This window comes from Macrosteles quadrilineatus, unplaced genomic scaffold, assembly GCF_028750875.1.
Source record: "Macrosteles quadrilineatus isolate MER2022 unplaced genomic scaffold, UCM_ALF_1.0 Scaffold_1__1_contigs__length_201487025, whole genome shotgun sequence".
NCBI lineage: Eukaryota > Metazoa > Arthropoda > Insecta > Hemiptera > Cicadellidae > Macrosteles > Macrosteles quadrilineatus.
The window spans coordinates 179,720,014-179,739,002 of record NW_026542594.1 but is presented as its reverse complement, the minus strand read 5'-3'; the positions used below and the strand labels follow the sequence as shown (position 1 = coordinate 179,739,002).

At 30.1% G+C, this 18,989-nt stretch overlaps 1 non-coding gene across 1 annotated transcript; it reads right to left on the bottom strand.

Annotated features, from left to right (window-relative positions):
- Nucleotides 1-12,008: 12,008 nt before the first annotated feature.
- Trnae-uuc (transfer RNA glutamic acid (anticodon UUC)) lies at nucleotides 12,009-12,080 on the bottom strand. Its single transcript has one exon. It is a non-coding gene; the product is annotated as a tRNA-Glu (tRNA).
- Between the last annotated feature and the right edge of the window lie 6,909 nt (nucleotides 12,081-18,989).

Here is an 18,989-nt window from a genome sequence, read left to right as displayed (position 1 = left end):
ACAACTTCACGTTACGCTCTTTCCAATGACACCAAAAACATGTCAATCGGTTCAGTAGTTTCGGAGGAGTAATTGTCACAAAAAAACCTGCTTGCGTATTAAATAAGTAATATAGATCATAAAAATCTAAAAATGTTTGTAGAGGCTAATTTTGCAGCAATGCCTATCAAAGTGGTGTCAAATAAAACTTTAAAATCTCCTCTTTAAATTGATTCTCAGCCCGTGATGATAGGTTGTATGATTTTTCATGTATTGAGTTTCAAAAAGTGTAACAATAATTTAGAACCACCCTGTATTTAAATTGTTAACCTTAGAAATTTGAATTTCAAAACTGCAGGATTGAAAAGCATCATAAAAAGAAAACATCATCTCTATTATTGAGATTAAATCACAGAACATTTGCTCTGGAACCTTTAAAACTGATGGAGCGAAAGAGACGGTCTTGCCACTAGTAATTTAGCAGTACTTTTATCACATTGCTAGATATAAATTGAAAAAACAACTTTACATAAAAGTGTTTTTTTTTTAGCTAAGCTTATGGATTAGTCTTAGTAGTTTTACTTAAACTTCCGTTTATTATTTCTTATGATTAAATAGGTATTTGGTATTGTGTATTTAAAAAACTCAAATCAAATAATCCTTAGTACAATTATGTTTTATATATCTTCACAGTTTAAAATCTAAGTAAAATGCTTTCATGTGGAGAATGCATTTTTTTATTTTGTACACCCCAAACAAAAGGTTAGTCAATAAATAACGGATAAGTTGCGTTTAAACACAAAAATATGACAATAATTATTGATTTATCAAAGAATTTCTAGTTAATTTTCAAGAAATATTTATAGCGGGAATTTTCTCTATTACGGGTTTTCCTTTCACCCTTTTTCAAATTTCTCTTATGATAGTTACACCAATGAATACACAAACTATAGTTTGTGTATTCATTGGTTACACTATTAGAAAATTATCTTGTCACAGAATTTGTAGTTCCAGTATGAGGAACTGAACTATTCAGTTTCGATTTCGAGTATTTTTTTACTAAAACAAAAATGTGTTATATTAAGGTGCTATATATATAATTTGGTTTCATATTGATGTATTCACTTTTTTAAACATACAATTTTGGTAAGTCATGTATATAGGTTTATTCAGCTCAATTAAATAAATAAAATAATTTGTTTCATTAATAATGTTCATTTAACGTACAATAATGCTTCAATGTGCTAAACTTTTTTGAGCTTTACAAAATGTTTCAGAAGTAAATTGCAAAGTTTTTTGTCTTAATAGCAAAAAATGAGAAACCCCCAATTTTTATTCCAAAAACCCTATTTTTAATGATCTGGTCATACTGGTTCGCAAACTTGTTCGTATAAACGTATTTTTACATGTGTATACATAATTTCATATAAATTAAATAATTTTTAATCGAGTTCCTACATGTATATGAATATAACTATGAATTATTAAGCCATGACACCTAGTACCTTATTTTCTATTTTTTAAGTTTGCTAAATCTCCGGTACCTGGTTGTCGTAGAAATACAATATTCCCTAACTACCTGGCTTAAATGATTAATGTTTGCATATTCTAGTAATAATAACGCACCACTTAAACGTCATTAATTTCAATTAATTCCAACAACAATGTTCAACAATACTGTTCAATAAGAGTTGAAGTGTAAAATGGTGTAATTAAAGAGAAACTGGAATAAAGGAAACCTAATGTGCATTATTCTTCGTACTAAGACATTCCTGTCATTAACTACTGTTAATAACTTCCTGCCATTAGAGGTAATTGACACAGAGAAATTATTCCTTATGGAATAATCGACTGGAGTCTTGACTGAACTTTATAAACTGAAAGGAAAAATTATTTTTACAGGCCATCTTTATTGTTATTACAGTTTGATATAACGTTTACGTAATGCACTATTTTAAAAACTTTTTTATATAGACCCTGAATCCAACTAAAAATATATAATTGTTTTAATATGGGGTGTCTTTTGAAAAACTTCCAAATGAACATGAGAGATCAATATTATACTTGTATTCAGTCAGTAAGCCAAGCTGTGTAACAAAATTATACTGTATCCATTTAATAGAAAGTTTAATAAAATCGTTTCTATATCAAACCATGATTCAATACTTGCACATTCCATATTTATTTTATATCTAAACTATTATAAAATTGAGGTTGTGTCTGTCTGTCTATCTGTGCAGCTGTAACGACTAAAGTACTAAACAGATACAGCCAAAATTAAGCACAAAGATGGTCCATATATCTAGGAATGTCTTAGGACTATTCACATCCCTGAGTTCCTCTAGGGCTACGCCCCTTGTATTTCCAAAGTTTTGAGGTGAGGTTTTCAAAAGTAAATATTAATTGGTCTCCATGGAAGAATGAGAAAATTCACAATATTAGTTTATCTTTGCGTTGACATTTCAATGTAAACAAGCAGAACTACCAAATGCTTAGATAAGTGCACCGAGGAGAAGATAATAAAAACCGTAAATTCAATAATGTTTCTAAAACATTGAAGTAAAGAGATAAAGAACTTAGTTCAAAACATTGTTTAGCGAACAAATGTTAATTTCCTCCACAAACGTTATGGCTTACAGGCACGGAAATTTAGCATAAATTATCCTCATTTGCGTGGCGGTTTTAGAAATACACTATTGTTGTGTCACCTTTATTTACATCGTTTGGTAAAAAAATTCAGTCAAGCTTTCTTAGCGATAAATGAATAAACGCTCTCAGCAAGCAGACACACTTACTTTCCCTCATTAGCTCGTCAACAACCCTTAAAATAATGATGAAATGGATAAACGCTCTCAGTAAGAAGACACACATACTTTCCCTCATTAGCTCGTCAACAACCCTAAAAATGGGTAAGTGGTGTGAGTGACTATGAAATTGTATAAATAAAATCACAAAGATACGGTAAATTTTACCGCAATATGAATTGCACCATTTTGGTTAGAGTTTTAAGGACTATAACATACTAAATTGTAATAAAAATATTTTTAGCAATTATTTTGTAAAAAACCATATTTTCCGTTATTTTATGGATTTAATGAGAAAACTACTACTGTACTAAAAATCAAAAAGTTCTAAAACTATGTATATAAAATACCTGGATATGCCATGGATTAGTAACCCACATACGTAATTTCGTCAAAACTACAGAAGTAACTTAAAGACGGGACAATCAGTTCTAAAAAAGGAAAATGAGTTATTTTTTGTAACTTGTTTTAATACTGTAACCAATCTTCTTAGTTATATTAATTAAATATTCAGATACTTGATCTCAATCGCATTGTGGTTTCCAGACCAAGCCTACAAGAATAACAAGCTACCAAATTGGTTTCGCACTCGGAATTTTTATGAGTGTACAACACGACATTTGACCGTAAATTTCCTTTGTTTCCCCATTAAAACCCTACTGGCATATAATGTACAAATATGTCTCTTCTATTGTTGTCTTCTGTTGTACTATAAGTTACCCTTCTATATGTCATACTTTTGTTTACTTTGTACTTGTTATACTTTTATAAACAGAAAATCCTTAGTAAACAACTTACAAAGCATCTATAGCATTGTTTATGTATTTTTAATAACTCTTAATTTCACGTTTGAAATGAAATTAATTTTTATTTTTTTTTCAATTAACAAATTTTTACTATTACCCTTTTGTCAATCGTATTTTAAAATTCGTTTGAATCTTATTCTTCCACTAATAAGGAACATAATTCCAAAATAAACTTTGCATCAATTGTTTGCTTTGGTTATTAAATTGTCATAGACTCAAATAAGAATATAATTTTTCCAGCAGATTTATAAAATTATACATCGTAATATAATAATAGCTAGTTGAAATTCTCAAGGACATTTTTTATCAATTAGATTTCTCCATCCATAGAATTTTTTTGACTACAGAATAAGTTATTTTATAGTGAACCTATTGAGCATATTACATTTCAACCTATTAAATGTATAAATAATACAGTTATACAAACCATGATTCAAATGGTTAGTAATAAACTACCAAGAAGTTAAAAATCACAACCAATTTTTTTGATTAAAATTAGAGTTTTTAAACTTCCTTTTACGTTTGTATATGTATTTATAACAAAACAGTTACTACGAAATACTAGTTTTGTAATCATAAGTCCTAACTAGTATTTAGAAAGCTCTTGACATTATATATAAAAGTAAACATACTTTTAATAAAACATACATCTAAAAAATAACGAAATTTTGCAGCAAAAAAATACATTACAACGAATCTGATCCAAACACGAGTTAGGCTTTTTGTTCGGCTGAAAACCAAACAATGTCCGAATATTTGCCAAATCATAATTTACTGTAACGATGCCTCGTTTTGAATGTCAATAGTTTACACGACAAACAAACATGTTTTGTGGGATTTCGAGATTTGTCCTATGACAAATCCTTGTTAGTGATCGTAAGTAGTTAATGAAAGGCGGGTTCGAGCACAGAGTGAGGGTGAGGGATTAAATTTTAAGCCATTGATTTTATTTTGAGAATTGCCATCGATTAATTTCTGGGATTTTCAGGAATTGCCATTGATTATATTCTGGGATTTCTAGGAATTAGTTCGTGGTCCGTGAAGGGATGAGGTGGTTCTGGCGTGGGTCGAAGTCGAGGGATTGAATTCCAGGAATTACCAATGATTAAATTCTGTGATTTCCAAGATTTCCAACAATTGTTGTTTTAGTTTGTTGGCCTTTGACCTACGTTTGACTAACCCTTAACCTACCTTTGATCAAGCTTTGACTTACTTTTGGCCTATTGTGAAGGATCTTTTCTGGCGTGGTACGAGGTATGAATTCCAGCAATAGTCAATGATTAAATTCTGGAATTTCGAAGATTTCCAAGAATTGGTACGAGTTTGTTGAACTTTGATCTTTAACCTTTGACCTTTGATCTATGTTTGACCTACGTTTGACTAACCTTTAACCTACCTTTGATCAAGTTTTGATTTACCTTTGGCCTATAGTGAAGTGTCTTTTCTAGCGAGGTACGAGGTATGAATTCCAGGTATTGGTACGAGTTATTTCAACACTTGACCATACAAATTTAATCCCTCACCCTCAACTTCTGCTTGAACCCGCCTTTCATTACCTACTATCATATTAGCAATGCTTACATGTGTAATTGCTAGTTGAAGTATTATACAAGAAACTTGTTCTAGTAACAAGATGTTTTTTTTTGTTTGTTTAAAAATATTCAACAGTGTTAACAGTTGTACAATTTTTCTCGGTAATCAATTATAGACTACTAAAAAACATGTAGTATTCTTCATAACAACAATAATATGATTATACCTGCTTTATGAATGAATCTTGTTGTTGTATACTTATTTGTATAACATACTAGCTGCTGTACCCGTGCTTCGCAACTCCAAGAAAAGTCAGTGTCATAATCTTTTTATATAGATTTAAAATAAATAATCCATCATAAAGTTTTAGATTAAATAATCCTACCACATAGTTGTGTAAAATATATTTAATTTATTTCGATCAGCTGTCTGAAATTGGGAAATGAGCATTTATCAGTTCTTATGGTTTATATTAAAACGTCAACGCAAAGGTAAACATTGTGTATTTTTCTTAATGATTCCATGGAGACCAATTAATATTTACTTTTCAAAATCTCACCTCAAAACTTTGGATATCCAATGGGCGTAGCCCAAGAGGAACTCAGGGAAGTGAATTGGCCTATGACATTCCTAGATATGTGGACCATCTTTGTACTTAATTTTGGCTGTATCAGTTAGTATTATAGACGTGACAGCTACCCAAACAGACACCACCTCAATTGCATAATAGCACAGATTATAGAAATTATTTAGCCAAAAATTTCATAAAGCTCACAATATAATGCTAGTAATTTGACCACTTCCACAACTACCTGTATATTCAATGCCATCGCAAAAACTCATAGAGCTATTGAATCTATAGATGTATATATAAACTATATAGTGACGAGAGGAGTAAAAGGATCAGGTGTTCCCAGAACGAAACTGAATGAAACATGAAAATAGAGCTTTCATTGAACCGCTTCCAAAAGCCGCTTAACACAGCAGTAGCAGTCGTGCTAAAACAATTTAGCTCAAATCTTTAAAATGAGCATGATATTTCAGCTCTTGAATCTGACACATTGTTTATTTTAGAATTAAGAATTGGAACATAATGGCATTACTGATATAGATTTTTGTTATATATATATATATTTTTAATAGCCGTTAATTAATAGCCCATACAGCCAATGGCAAAAAAGGGACCTACAGTTTATAGTGGAATCCGAACCACATTTTTTCCTTGTAATTAACGAATTGGTCTAATTATCAGGATAGTACTGCAGATCGTCGTAGTAATCACTAGTTAATCCACACAAGGAGTATCGCATCCACAGTGCATGCGAATAAATATCCAAAATTTGTGACGTCCTAGTAGCTAGATTACAGGACGACGCCACCGTCCCAGTCAAAAATAACACCAACAGAAATTGATGAAAAGAATAACATTAGAAATAGTTGGCATTCCATCGATTAAATGGAAACAACGAATAACAAAAAAAGTATAGAAATATGGACATTTTAAGAGGTTACATGATTTAAAAAATAAATGTATAGGGATAACATGACACCGAAGGTTTGTCTAACCTTATCATCCCTTGAAATCAAACCAGTCAGCTAATTTTGGTTAAATCTTGTCTCATAGGAGAGTACAGATTGTTAGAAAATATGAAAGCATATTTATTTTTTCTTTTGCACAATACAAAATATTTCGATATAAGAAATTACCTAAGATTGACATTTTTTAATTATTTACATCGCTTTATTTAGATAAATAAATAGAATGTATAATCAATTAAACACAGCAGCTTTAAATTATATTCATAAGACGTTTTATAAAATAGTCCTCAAAATGGCCGTATTTAAGTCTACTAGAGTAAAGCAATTTAGTGTCTGCATCAAGCATAAAATTAGTACACGCGGAGCTCAAAAATTAAGCCAACGTAACACATTTATTATAACCGGCTACAAGGTCTTAATTGAAAATGAGCTATCATCATAACTGTTTTAAGTTTTTAACTAATTTAGAATGTTTTTTTTTCATAAATTTAACATGTCAAATTCAGAGTTTGTAAAACCAGTTCGAATACTTCATTTCGTTGCGTTTGTTGAGGTTTATTTTAATGCCTATACCAGTAATGCTTAAGTCTCAATAATGCAGTTAATATAAAGTTTCAAATTTAAATTTAATCTTTCCTAAAAATTATTTTAATATTATAATGCGATATAGCTAAAGATAAAGCTGTTGTACATTTTAAGGGGGTTTCGTGAATTAATCAGTAAAACAATTAAGTTTAGAGGCATTTTTATTATTTTTATAAACAAACATTCAAAGAAATGTTTTAATGTTTATGATTTTATTTTTTTACGTGTCTTACAAGGATTACCAAATTTAAAGAGACTTTACGACAAGTATTCATTGAGGAAATCGTATACGTAATTGACATTCATCGTAAGGTTTTTACGATGATTATATAACACCGCCACAATTAGAATGGAACCTCCATTTTACCACTCTTGAGTTAATTTACTTAGCCACTTCAGCAAAATTTTATAGAGCTGCAAATAATTCATACCTGGCAATTTCCGGTCATGGATTTAAATAAAATTGTTATTAGTAACGTTTAGATTTTTCCTCTTATTTAGTTTATCTTTTCGATTAAAGGTTGCACCCGTTACATTACGAAAAAAAATAATTTGGTTTCATGAAGAAAAAGAAAATTCGCCATCCAGCGCAGTTGCCATACTATGGGAAAATTGGAACTGTTAAACCTATACCTCCATAAAAATAATAACAAATAACGGTTCAAAAGTTATCGTTAAGTTATGTTGTTTTCCCTTAAAAAATAAAATAAAAGAAAATCGTATCCTTGAAAAAACCAGTTTTGATTGAAATTAGTATGTGATGGTCCTTATAGTTCTTAACAACATAGTACAGTACAACCCCCCATTGCTGAAAAAATATGGTTCAAAAGTTATTGAAACTTATGTTATCTCCCATAAAATTATTATGAAATAATGAATTTTAATTTGAACCACCACTAGATTAATTTGTCATCAACAGCCCAGTTAGTGAAAAATATCTTATCTTTAGAAAAGTAAAGAAACAAAATTCTGAAGTGCCAGTAAGATAGAGGTTTACGAAATAGGTTATCGGATTCTTAAATCAAATAAACCTTTTAAAACTACAGAATTTAAAAAGGAAAAAAAATGCTTAAATATTTTGACTTTATAATCTAGCGTTCCTTAAAGTACATTTTTCATCCTGGTGATCTGATTTATTCACTACGATCAGTTTGAATTAATAACGTTTCCTTACAATTTCCATTAATCAAAAGATAAATGTTTGTCTTATCTTTTACTTTTCCTGTTTTCGCGATTTTATTTTTATTCAAAACTGTTCCATCTCTGTACTGTCAATTTCTGAAACCTAGTTTTAGTTAGTAAACTTTGAAAATATCCATTCAAAATCGGCACGTCAAGTCATTAATTGGTATAAAAAGTATTGGTTGTGATACATTTTGTTGGGATGAATCCTATAAGTGCAATGGAACATGTTTGTTAAAAATCAAGGCTCAAAAAGACAACAAACGATGGTGATTTGTGTAAAAAACACTTCAGCAAACTAACGAACACTGTTTAGGTTTGGGAAAAGCATCAACAATGCTTGATCCTAGCCATGAGTGATTTTATTTATGTCACATACTCTGATGTACATATTTTTCATGTTTATTTTAGATTAGTTACGTACCTTTTCAAAGTAGAATACCAACCCAAATATATATGCGTCTTATTTTTTACGGTGGATGTTGTATAGTTTATTTTTATGTCGTTTTAACTACAACTTTACTTGTAAAATGTTGTCACTGCAGATTAAGTTTATAGATCATAAAGATTCAAAAATCATTGTTAATTAAATAATATACTTAACAAATACCTTTTGAAAGACTGTACTACTACTTATGTTTTAAAATTGTTATACAAAAGAGATGAAACAGTCAATTTTGATTAGAATTATAGTGCCGTATATAATTATAATTGTAAGAAATATTTTATTTTATTTTACACAGTTATCAACTTTTGTATCACACAGCAAACTATTTGAATGTCAATTATATTGATTGTTGGTTTAATTAGGTACATCTTGCCATTGTATATTGTATATTAATAAATTAATGTGATGGGTTGGAATGAATAAATGTATACTATTCTGTACTATAAATGTATCCTGAAAGGCATTAGCCATAACTTTTAGAATTAAAATAGATATAATACTTTTTACGATATGAGTTTTTAAAATCCTTATGTTAAACAATATCCTGTTGTACAAGGATTATGAAACTATATTTTCTACCTACATTAAGGACCTGTAAACTTTTAACGTCAAAACAAGGGAAATTTATGTCCAAATGTCGTGTTGTACACTCATAACAATTCCCTGCATGTAACCAATATCTGTTCCATACTTCTTTTGTGGATCATTTTCATTTTAGGCTTACATTTGTACACTACAAGTTTGTTTGATGGTGAAGATATGAATTATGCATTTTACTTTGTATTTATCAACTTGTTGCAAACATATCTAACTCATTGTTTTAAAATGATTGAAAACCGTTTTTAAGATAAATCTATAATGGAATAGGGATCACGAAGAGTACAAAATAAGAAAATAGGGGTTTTGCACACGATAATGCACAGGAATAATCTATTTACAACCTCGGTTTACGTTAACAGCTGACATCAAAGGCAAGGTACAAAAGCACCATATAATATTGGATCATGTCTGGATAAGGTACAGTCTGCGTAGTGTACATAGGGACATGTTATAAAGCACAACAGTATTGGCTTCTGACGTTCTTTTTACCTTCATTATATGAAGGGTAATAAATTAGATTACTGTTAAAAATACAACTGAACAATGCAAATATGAAATAAACATCAAAGATTTAAAATTCGTTGACAGCATAACTTACTTCAGTTTATTTTGTATAAATTGGCATCTTGTAAATACTTAAGCTAGTTTCAAAATCCAAAGAAACATGGCTATATATTAAAAAAAGCTAAACAGCAGATTTTCTAAAGGCTATATATATTTTTTTAATAGCTAAACAGCTGATTTTCCAAATATCCAATTAATAGGCAAATTAAAATGGTTTATTGACCAATTTATTACAGTGGAACAATCAAACAGTTCAATACTAACTTGGCCCTGTTTGAGACAATGCAAATTTATGTTCTAACTATTCAATGTACTAAATACCAAAACATTACCACTTTCCAAAAAAGTTATTTTGACTTTTTATTGGTTCCAACTCAAACCTGCATTAAATTAAAAATTGTTATTTAAACAACATGTCAGTAATGAGTTAATAAGTTAATTAATGCCAATTTAAGATATAAGACCAAAGCTATACATCCTGCAAAATGCATTAGGTAGTAAAAGTAGGTAACAATGATTGATTGAAAATTTTTGAATAGCTAACCGAGCGGTTTATAAGAAAATAGTTTGATTTTTTTTTTTTTTTTGCTATTTTGACTAGCAGCATTAACGATGCAATCAATGTAGTTACCACTAAGCTGAGGTTAACACGTCAAGGGACATAATCCTGATCTGTGGCTGAATCATATTGATTATTGTTATATGTGAAGAGTGAATGTTTGTGAGTAGATGTGAATAAATAAATTAGTATTAGGATTTGAACGATTGTAAAATGCTACTTTCAGTCGTCTAATTATGTACCTGCAGCTGAAAATGGTGAAAACCACAATGTATGTGGGAATACGGTTTTAGTGAATTTCCCATATAGGGAATGAACTATTCAAGTCAATTAGGATGAAAATTCGGCTAGTCTGCAGGTTGGCTGTGGTGCAAATATTTCTGTGAAGTAAAATTATTTATGTTTGCCTTAACTTGGCTATGTGTAGTCTACTCCTAACGTTCTGTTCGCCATTAGATTTTTTAAGTTTAAGTTAGTTTGAACTGTTACATTTCAAATTTTTCGTTGGGTATTGCTTTCACATGTTTCTTTTATATTCGTTATGTTCAAGGAGTATTGATATTGCAGGTTTAACATCAATTAGCCGTGTGTTCATATTTACTTTATGATTTATGTTTGTTTTTTTACAAAAGTTGAATAAAATCATAGACTGGCCAACCACGAATAGACTTCTCATCCCATTGTAAGTTTTCAAGCTCCATTTTCGTGTCTAGTTTATGTCCGGTGACACTGGGCGTTAGTGTCGACGAAGTTTTGTTTATATTATTTTTGGGTTAATTTCATAATTTGTCTTTTACTGTTTGGTTATACAACTAGGGTACGAGTTATTGTTTATGATTACCTATATATGTGGTTAAACGAGGTTTTAAATTGCTTAAATAACAAGAAACGAATTGTAAACAAAACACGTCCTCTAAAGTTCCCCGGACAGAACTAACAATACAATTAGCTTCAGCTGTTCCATAAAGATGAGAAATGTACTTAGGGAGGATGTTTCATCTATAATAAAATATAACTGTGATTTTCGTATTAAATTTTAATCCGCTGTCCGATTATTTTGCTTCTTTTAGGAAATCAACACTTACGAATATATGCGAACAAGTAATGTGTACACATTCCAACCCACAGTTAAGAGTGTAATTTCTATTAAAACATAATCACTAAATAAATTGACTATCGTTATTTAATTAATAAAATCCCACTATTCCTCTTCAATTGTTCCCTACCTAACATATACAAATTTAAAAAAATTAATCTCAAGACTCTCTAGTTAATTACTATCGAATATCATAAATTTGTGTTACAACTATAAACCTATAAAACTTGTTTAAGATTGTATAACTAATAATGCTGACATGATTCAATTGTAAGATTTGTTCATCAAAAAGACCAGTTGAGTCAAAAGTTTCTTCCCATGCCGGGAATCGAACCCGGGCCTTCTGGGTGAAAGCCAGATATCCTAGCCACTAGACCACATGGGAGCTTGCGCGGAAAATACTTGAAACAGTTTTTATTCCGTGATGTATAATGAATAATGGATTTAATATTGAATACTATCATTGACTATTGGTTACTAATAAGATACCATAAAAATCATTACTGCATAATTAATGTAGCATCGGGATGTAATAAAAAGAATAGATAGGTTCAAATGTAATGAATGAGGACTAGGCTATGACTTTACCCAAAAACTAATTTTAATATTTACTAAGTTTGTTAAAAAATATCCTCCCTCTCCCACACAAAATTACCGTTTGGAAGCTAAACAAAACAATGGTGGGAGTAAAGTCTGTAGTTCGCTAATGCAAAAGTTTATATTTATATTTACCTTGCAGCTAAACATTTATTAAATAAGCTTAAACAGTATTTAAATATCTTTAATCCGTTCCTGAAAATGTAAATAGGAAAAACTTTTATCTTTGATTAAAACCTTCGCTTTTATTCCTCTATAAACAAATATTTGGCTATTTTTTTCTTTACTTTTGTTAGTTAACAACGCCCAAATATAATGGAGGATTTTTATTGTTTTCACTACCGAACAATCTATACCTATTTGCCTACAGAAATATTGTTTTTTTATAAATAATTTGTATCGAGTGCATGTGTTTTTTTTTATTTCCCGGAGAGGGGGGGGGTACTGAAAAATTGAAAAAAATATAATCCCATATTTTGTAAAGTTTGAAAATTACTGTTTGTTTTAATGCATCATGCTGATTTACTCTACAACAAAAACACTTGTAGTAGCTTTCATGTACTTACAAAGGGATCATAGACAAAACGAATTAAATATAGACTGTCAGCCGTGCAGTGGCTACCATGGTTACCATAGGTTCTGGCGCACACCGCTGTGAGCGCCGTGTAGTTACGTAGCCCGTATGCCGTAACTACTTGGTACTTCAGCGGTATGCGCCAGAACCTATGGTAACCGCTGACGGTCTATATTTTATTATTTTTGTCAATGGTTATATTATAGGCGCCTTAAAATAAGAAAATAAATAGCAAAACCTAGAAATAATTAGAACACAGATGAAACCATTGTTGTTCGATAGTGAAAAGTATTGTGAATAACATATCAAAAGTCTCCAAAAATATCTTTGGTGGAACACCACCATTTTTCCAAAATGGCGGCCAAATCCAGTAGTTTTTTGCTTTTTATTGAAATTCTGACTTTCCAGTCAATATTGGTGAAAAGTCGTCAATACATTTAATGTTCCTCCTGAAATTACCTTTAAAATGATACCAAATACATGTACCTACAACAAAAAATAAACCCCGTAGAAATAATAAAATATTTCAAATAAAAATATTTTTTATAAATTAATGTAATAGTCCAAGCAAACTAAGAAAAACCCAGACACAGGGATCGTATAAAAAATTTGCAAGTAAACATTTTATGGTTTTATTTTTATTGTTGTGGTGTGTAGAGTGACATACCAAAAGTTGCAAAAATCAGTCCACGGGAAACCCCTAAATTAAGGAAAAAATGGCGGCTTTTCCCAATATTGGACAAATTTTGCAACAAAAGATACCACATGTCTTTTTGTACATTTTTCGAGATATTGACTTGGAACCACGACCGATATTTTTTATTGGATAGTCCGTACTTAATTTCAATAGGGGACGCTTTTTGGGCCACCATCTTGGATCAGCCATATTGGATCTGCCATATTGGATATAAATATTTTTTAATGTAATTATAGTGTTGTGACACATCATTATGAACTAGATTTCCACGCTGATTTCAATGCTGAAATCAGTTTTTTAAATAGCGTTTTACAATTTTAAGATATATAAAAACGAAAACTCTCCCCCATACATTTCTTATGGACGTTTCGTACTTTGACAATTTAAAAACACATTGAAAACTACCACAGTCTAAGGTTGTACTATCAGGTTCAAGTATGGCGTGGAAATAGTTCACCAGCAGATCCAACAGATTGGGAGTGGTGTTTGACTGATGGTACATGACTAACTTACTTATAAATAACTGTACTTATAAATAACTGTAACTGTGTAACTTGGAAATTATATTTAGATAAATATAGGATATGGCCTTTAAAAAATTTCAACAAAACGTTTTATGGTTTTATTTTGTAGTGTTGTGCAGAGTGAAAACGGGAAAAACTCGTCATAGCTATTCGTTCAAGTATTTACTTTTATTTTAGCTATGGATTCCTTATTGGGAGTTATTTAGAATTGGGGATAAATGTCTTTAACTAAAGACAAATTTCAAAATAACAATAATTCATTCAATAGTTCATTGAAGGTCATGATTCTTTTAAATTTGTCATGTGTCATTTAATAATCAATAAAATTAAAGCCAAACATTTACTGAGTACTTTGATACCAGAATGAACTTGTTAACATATTAACAACCCGAGATATAAATCTTTTAACAAAAACTGATAAAAAAAGTTTAATTTAATTTTGTGTTGGGGTTTGTACCTCGTCTATAACTAGTCTGTTTTAAATATAAATAAAACAAAATGAAAGCTAACAAAAATGAAAGATCTTTTATCACTGAATATTTTAAGGCTAGAACGAACTGCAAGCAATAATAATACCTGGATAAAAAATAATCCAAACACATTTTCAAAGTAACTTACAATAGGTCCATAACTGATGTATAGGGGAGAGTTTTCGTTTTAATATATCTTAAGCAACGAATAAACTTATTTAAAAACGGATTTCAGCATTGAAATAAGCGTGGAAATCTAGTTCATAATGATGTGTCACAACACTATAATTACATTAAAAAATATTTATATCCAATATGGCAGATTCAAAATGGCTGATCCAAGATGGTGGCCCAAAAAGCGTCCCCTATTGAAATTAAGTACGGACCATCCAATAAAAAATATCGGTCGTGGTTCCAAGTCAATATCTCGAAATATGTACAAAAAGACATTTGGTATCTTTTGTTGCAAAATTTGTCCAATATTGGGAAAAGCCGCCATTTTTTCCTTAATTTAGGGGTTTCCCGTGGACTGATTTTTGCAACTTTTGGTATGTCACTCTGCACACCACAACAATAAAAATAAAACCATAAAATGTTTACTTGCAAATTTTTATACGATCCCTGTGTCTGGGTTTTTTTAGTTTGCTTGGACTATTACATTAATTTAAAAAAAATATTTTATTTGAAATATTTTATTATTTCTACGGGGTTTATTTTTTGTTGTAGGTACATGTATTTGGTATCATTTTAAAGGTAATTTCAGGAGGAACATTAAATGTATTGACGACTTTTCACCAATATTGACTGGAAAGTCAGAATTTCAATAAAAAGCAAAAAACTACTGGATCTGGCCGCCATTTTGGAAAAATGGTGGTGTTCCACCAAAGATATTTTTGGAGACTTTTGATATGTTATTCACAATACTTTTCACTATCGAACAACAATGGTTTCATCTGTGTTCTAATTATTTCTAGGTCAAACCACATATTCAGGGGCCTATTAACCGATTATTGTAAATACCCTTTGTTGCATTAGTGAAAGTTAATGTGTAAATACCGTGTTCATCCAACATAAAATATCCCGTTGGAAATGTAAATAGCTGCAGCGACCGTTAATGTGAAAAATTTAGCACAGCCGTCACATTGAAATGTCCGTAGGTCTAGTTTTCCATATATAATCAAGGTTCAACTTTAAGCCTTAGGGGGAATACAGTACATAAGCTATGAAAAAGATTGGAAATTTTGAAAGAGTCGTTTAGAAAGTTCTAGTCGATTCTGAAATCTGCATTAAAAAATATGTTTACCTGCATAATGAGAATGAAAATGATTAGTTTTTAGTTTTTCATAACAATAAAAATCAATGAAAGCAACATAAAAAAATAAAATTCATGTATAATAAAATAAAATCATTTTATAATTAAAATATAAGGAACTTAGCTCAATCCTTGTGTTACTAACATAAACGTTTTGCCCACTCTGCAAACGGTTGTTTCTGACAGACACGGAAATTCAGCATAAGAGTTATTACCGCTTTTGTGCATGGTTTTGTAAATAATCTATTTTGTTGGTCACCTGGTTTTACATAGGTTAAAGCTGATCTTTCTTTGTTACAAAGTAAAAGGTTCACGAATGTAACTAAAAACTGTTGTGTAGGTCTAGCCTAAAGTAATGTGAAAAACAATTCCGGGCTTGTGCCTAACGTCCTAGGACAAAAAAATTATATTTAATCCCAGGAAATATGCGTGAGACCTTTTAAACTAATGAACTAAGATCAGGTCATTTCAATAGTAGTTGAACAAACAATTATCCTTCATCTTAATATTTTTAATCCGGTTTAAGGATTACTTAAAGTTAGGTGGTCAAAGTTATCTGTTAAATTAACTTTTCATCCATTCAAGCCCCTTAAACCGGTTACTATCCGTTAAATAACCAAGGCAGTTTTGCACAAACAAAAAACAAGGATTTTGTACGTTAATGTACCATATTAGCCTAGATATCAAAGCATAAAGTGGAATCACATTGTATATACGCAAACTGTGTTGGTATATTAATGGTATAAAGAATGATATAAATAATGGTATAAACAAAGATATTGAACTTTATTCAGTGTGTTGGAAAAGTCCAGGAACTTAAACTTAACTTGGTAAGGTACTTAAACCTTATTAGTTAAATAAAAAACTTGTTATGTTTAGTTGATCTAAAATTAGTTGAATAACCATATTTGTAAATATTGTCACTCTTAGCACAAATTTTGTTCACTTAACGAAATGTTTTAAACTGAAAGAAAAGTTTGTACCAAATTAAGGAGATTAAGGGAAGATGTTCAAAACTGTAAAATTCCATACTACGCGAAAGTTTTTTTTTAAGGAACTCACAGCAAAAACTTAATATTTCTACAACTCACGTATACGTATTGATTCGTAATCATTAGAAACTATAATAATAATCAAACCAAACAAATAAATATCAGATATTGCCCCCAAAATGTTAGCTTCAATTACAGTTATTGTTACTCATTTGTCTAAATAAGATATTTTGGAGACGAAGTTTTAAGTTTAATGGATCGAAATTTTAATCTAAGATACCCTAAAAATGTTTCAAACGTCCAAATACTTCTAGATCGAACTGTACTAAGCCATCACAAAACTCACATGAACTTACTGAGAATGTGCATATAAGAGCTTACATACACTAGAGGTGTAAAAGGCTCAGTGGATTGAACTGAATGAATCATGAAAATAAAGCTTTTGCGCCTTTCATTGAACCGCTTCTAAAAGCCTCTTGAACATAGCAATAGTGCTGAAAGGTTTAGCCGGAACGATCGTTAGAGAATATGATACTGTATTGTGATTATAAAATCCAATACAATGTAATTTTTTGTTTAATCAGGTTATTTTTAATTAAATACTTTTTTATTTAATCCTTTGTTGTTGTTTTAACATTTTTTAAGCTACTACCCCCCACTCCCCCCCCCCAACTTCCTACAAATTCTCATCCTAGGGTTGGCGGTTGGAAAAAATCTTTTAAATGAATGAATGGTTATCCAAACTTAGTCTGTATTGCAGAGTCCAGGACTACAGAACATACTATTGCAATACATGAATTAATTGTGATCGCTGGGGAATCGAGTTTTACATTGATATTTTTCATCTCTACAAATATCTCACATGTCCACTTCCCCAGTTTCAAATCTCGTATAGCTTTTTAAAACTTACATTTCTCTACTTAATATCAAATTTAGGTCATCATATGTGTTTAGTTGTTAGACATTCCTAAAAAAAAATAATTAAAAAGAGTAAATATTTTTAGAACTTTCCTTTTTACACATTACAATATTGCTTTCCAAACCTTAATTGGTTTTGTTGGTCGTTTGATTTGATTTTTCTTTGTTAAAGTTGTAATTGTGTTATAAAAGTTTTCTTTTTAAATCTTCACCCACTTATACAATTTTAGAATTATTTAAATATGTATAAAGCTAAGTATTCCACTTCAGATTCGTATTTTCCAGTAATCTATTACATTAATTGGGTGTAATACTTACATTAAAGGACGTTCAAGGTTACCCAGATCTGTAAAAATTCAAGAAATATACAAATAAATAACAAAAAAAAATTGATAAAAATAAAACTACAGCTACATTGAATAAATTTACAGTATTTAACATGAAAACGTGGCAATCATGTTAACTTACACTATACCAAGATTGCTCTTCAAATATTCACTAAATTGAAATTCTGTATCTATTGCAAACCATATGTAATTGATATACACAATGTACCAGTACCATGAACATTTCATTTATCATATTAATTTATGACGGATTTTGTTATAATTCCTTTAAGATCCACACTTGGTTCGAGAATTACAGTAAACTAAAAGCCTCGAAACTAAGCATTAGCAGAAAATGTAGAGCTCAAAAATTAAGCTAACTTAAATTAATAATTATATCTAGGCTACTGATGCTCAATTAAAAATTAATTGTCGCCATAATCAAGTATCAAAATGAATTTTGTGAGAGTTGTCTAAGTAAATGATACGTAACAAATTTAGAATGTCATACCACAGAAAATAGTTGTTATGGTGGCGTGGCTTAATGTTATTTAAATAGTTCATACCAGCATTACAATGAGACCTTCCTATTAATAAACATTTAAAATCAGGTCACTAAGGAAAATCTATTTAAGTGGGTTTATAGTATAACTGTATTACTAATAACAAATTAAAATATTTGTATTCGAGTATTTATTTTAAATATTTTCCAAGAAACGATTAGGCTAACAAGAAATATTTATTTTCTAATTCCTTTACGACAACTAATAGACTAATTAATTAGGAAACAATACAATAAAATTGGACGTTTTGTGTAAGGCAATTAACAGGAATAAAAAACACCACCACAATTAGGATAAGACCTCCATTTTACTATTCTTGAG